This window comes from Apium graveolens, unplaced genomic scaffold, assembly GCF_009905375.1.
Source record: "Apium graveolens cultivar Ventura unplaced genomic scaffold, ASM990537v1 ctg3169, whole genome shotgun sequence".
In the NCBI taxonomy this organism is placed as follows: Eukaryota; Viridiplantae; Streptophyta; class Magnoliopsida; order Apiales; family Apiaceae; genus Apium; species Apium graveolens.
The window spans coordinates 95,351-99,996 of NW_027417970.1; positions in this window are offsets into that span (position 1 = coordinate 95,351).

Below are 4,646 nucleotides of genomic sequence, written 5' to 3' on the forward strand. Positions count from 1 at the left end.
ATGGTCATTCACAGATGATCCCTCAGACATCCTACAACCGAACAACTCCTTCGATATCTCATATCGAGCTGTCCTCCCTGCCACATCATACAACTCTTGTAGATGCATGAGGATAGTGTGAGCATCCATATGCTCATATTGCTTCTGTAGCTCAATGTTCATGGAAGCTAGCATGATCCATTGAGCAACATTTGCATCATCTATCCACTTACGATACACAACATGTTCATCATTATGCGCATCGCTAGCAGGTTCAGTAGGCTTAGGTGAGTCAATCACGTATTCCAGCTTCTCAATCCTGAGAACAATTCTCAAGTTTCGAAGCCAGTCAGCATAATTAGGACCAGTCAATTTGTCAGCATCCAGTATGCTCCTGAGTGATAGTGCAGAAGACATAATGTATATTGTAAATCTGTAAATAATAAACACATAACAACACTTAGCAAATATTCGATTTCATTTCAAAACACTATATAAATCGGGTCTTTATTCATAAGTGGCTCCCACTAGTTTATCTAATTTATTCAACCCCTTACGTGAAAAATTAAGCATTCATAATGCTAGTGGGAATAGGGATCCTACATTCCATTACACGACCCCGGCTGTAGCACGAACCGCCATGTAATGTTCAATAGGCAGACAACTCTTGTCAATTACATCTCATGTTATTCCCTAATCAAACTTTAGCCTCTTGAATAATTGAGTCTCGGCTGTAGAACGACAAACTCAATATTCTAAGTCAAGTCTAACCCAACATTCCGTACAGTTGAATCAGTCCCCAAAGGCCCACGGCTGTAGCACGTACCGACCTTTAGATTCTTATTCAATGTACACATCTCTATGTAATAGACAAGTACTTCTTATTTCGAAATCAAAGCCCTCGGCTGTAGCATGAACCGACAATGATTCAAAAATAAGAACTACTTTTCTATCATGTTGGAAGGCTATGACCGACACAAGCCCGTTGTGTCATTGGCCAATTACTACTTGATATTATTTAATTTTAGAGAGATTATATTACGTTACAATCATAATCATATTATAAAGAGATTCTTCCTTTTAAATTAAATATTTCAAATCAATAATCAATAATCAGATGATCCCCAGATCGGGTGGAGCATTGTCAAGAGGCGTCACTTAATAACCCTTTCTTACAGATAGAAATCTGTTGTTGACAGAATCATCCTTTCTCTCATATCAAAAATTCATATTCAATTACGTGTTTCACAAACTCAAGAATCTCATGATTGTATCCATAATATTGTTATTAAGGTTATGAAACAATTTCACTATACTAGGTTGTCTAACAAACGCCTTATGTTCATTTAAGTTCACCTAAATCTATCATCGCATGATAAACTAAGCATATATCACATATATCAACATGAATAAACATCAAGGTAGGCATGTTATATCATCTAGCACATTAGTCTAAGCATTATACATCTCTATGTATCACATGAAGCATTTAAAAGCAATTAAAATAGTTAAAAACAGCTTTAAAACACTTCATGGAATATAAACAGTTCAAAACTTTTATATAAACTAAAATTGATCACTCCATTAGATCCGTCTCGAAAAAACGAATCTAACGGTATATTGCACGCTTAAAACGGAGTTACGAAACTCCCAGAAAATAAATTTTAAAATCAACAGACGGGTTGTAACGCATTATAGGAACGCGTTACAAACCCTGTAACGCATTCCGGTGATGCGTTACACCCCTTTTAAGCCATTAAAGGGTGTAACGCATTCCGTGAATGCGCCACAGGTGTGTAACGCATTCCCGGAATGTGTGACACCCCTATTTTTTTTTTTTTTTTTTTTTTTTTAATTTCTGTTTTTCTGCAGCAGCCGTCACTTCTTCCTCCTCCAACGCCGCGCCGCCAGAACAGCAACAGCAGATGCCATATATATTCTTTACCGTACAACAGCACAGATAGTACAAATATATATACATACATGCAATTCATATATATATATATATATCTTTATTTAATTACGAATTTAATTACAATAACTTCAAAAATTCATAATAAAAAATCTATACAACATAAAATTATGAAAAAAATACCCAGACGATCTACAACACTTGTAGAACCCAGATCAACCTTCAAAATTATTCTGAGAAACGATTTCTCATCAGACAAAATTAATCCATGATATAACTTGTAAAAATCATAATTAATTCATACAAGCACATAAAATTTTGAAATTTTTACCACAGATCTATATGCATATAACCTGGCTCTGATACCAATGTTGGATTTTTAACGCAGCGGGGGCATGGCAAAACACTTTTACACATACAAAATCCAAATAAAAGCATATAAATCGTGAATAAAAATTCGAGGAATCGAATCTAACCTTTTAAAATAATTCGGAGACAACGATTAGAGATCCTTAGCAGTTGCTCCTCAAGTGTGAAGCACTCCACCGATATCCACCAAGAAAACGATGTTAAGGAGGAGGAAGAAGGTGGAGAGAATTGGGTTTTCCAAACTTTTTGGGTTTTTGGGTTAGAATAAAATTAGGGTCTATAATAGTGTATTTATAGGCAAAATTTTCAACTGAAATTTTCCCATAAATATTATTATTATTATCCCATTTATTATTCTCATTAATAATTAAAACACATTTTAATCATTAATCCTTTTCTAAACACTTTAGAAATAATTCTCTCTCTTGATTTAATTTCCAAAAATTAAATCCTTTAATTAATAATATTAAGAACTTTTCTTAATTAATTTATAATCAATTAAATCTCATTTAATCAATTATTAAATTTGCCAATTAATTATTTATTTCACAAATAAATAATTATTTAGCCATTATTAATTAATTCCTCCACCATTAAATCATTCTCTTTTTATGGTGTGACCCTGTAGGTTCAATATTAAGCCGGTAGTAGAAATAAATAATAATAAAACTATTTTATCATTATTTATATAAATTCTCTAATTTATTAAATATGATTAATTAATTAATCACATTTATTCTACATCGTGAGGGATACTTCTCAGCATATCGCGACTATCCGGATAATATGAATTCACTGCTTAGAATACCAAGAACCTATTCAGTGAATAGTTACCGTACAATAAACTCCTTCTACCCTACAATGTCCCGATTAAATACAAGGCATGGATCTCGTGTCAAGCCTATCTAATTTAATCACTTGCTTACCATTTATTATGCGTAGTTCTATGCAAATTAGAAACTCCTTTCTAATTTCATTCACTCTGGCCAGAGATTCCTGAACTAGCATAAGTGGATCAGCCTTGAACATTCGCTTCCTTCACTGGAAGGGGTAGATCCTTTATTGATCATACACTATCTTCGTGTACAAATTTCTATACCCAGAAGAGCCCTAATAATTGTCTCTGGAGACTAAGAACTAAACCAAAGCATAGTTCAGTGTACACAAGATGACTATGATGACCTCAAGTCTAAGGATACTTGTACAACTATCACTATGTGAACAACTGCGGACACGTGAGTGAACTCCATCAGTTGTTCAGCTGTGCGAGTCATGTTCAGTGAACTTATTCTATAATAAGCACCTACATACTAGCTATAGTGTCACCACACAAATGTCTATGAGAACAGACATCCTTCATAATGAAGCAAGCATAGTATGTACCGATCTTTGCGGATTATTAATTACCAGTTAGTAATCCTATGACCAGGAACTATTTAAGTTTAGAGTTATCATCTTTTTAGGTCTCACTATTATGATCTCATCATAATCCATAAAAAGCTTTACTCTAAACTATGGTATATCTTATTTAAACACGTAAATAGATAGAGCCCGTAATAAAAATAAAACAAGTCTTTTATTAAAATCAGTGAAATCAAAACAGATTATATAAAAAGTTATTCCTAAATCCTAATACCTGATTGGACTTAGGACATATTCCTTTTAAATGATAGCTAACTGGAAAGAAAATTAGGAAATCTAGCTCCTAATCGACCTAATATTCTGCTTTCTGAGTCTCCTCGCTATTGTCACGAGCCTTCGGAATCTCGATCCACTCCTGCTTCTGAAGCACCTTCACTATGCCCTAAAGCTCATCGGCCACTAGCTGGATGATATGCTGGCTACTGCGGTCACGGTGCGCTGGCATCTCATTGAGCTTATTGTTGACGAGCTGCAACAAGGACTCAAAACTCACGATCAACTGTGCCCTAGGTTTATTCTTAAGTCGAGTATCATCCTCAAAAGCTATATCGAGTCGCTCCAACAATCGATCATACTTCCCCTGAAGCCTATCAAACTAAAGCCTCAAATCAGCGTACACAGAGAAAGAGATAGTGTCGGATGGCACTAAAGACGAAGACGAATGCATCCTTTGCTGAGATATAACGAAGGGAAATATTAGCTATTTACCCGAATAATATCTACTTACTCTCTTGCGCTTCCTATATTTATATTCTACACCTTATAACCTATTTGGACTGTTTTCAGGGACTCTAAACCATAGCTCTGATACCAAGACCTGTCACAGCCCTAAATTACATTTAACAATATAAATGACTTAATAATAAAATAGTATTACAAAAGGCTGTTTACAGACAATATCCAAGATCGCTAGGTTTAGTGTTTAAAGAACAGTCCAACACTACAAACTAATACAACTTCATAA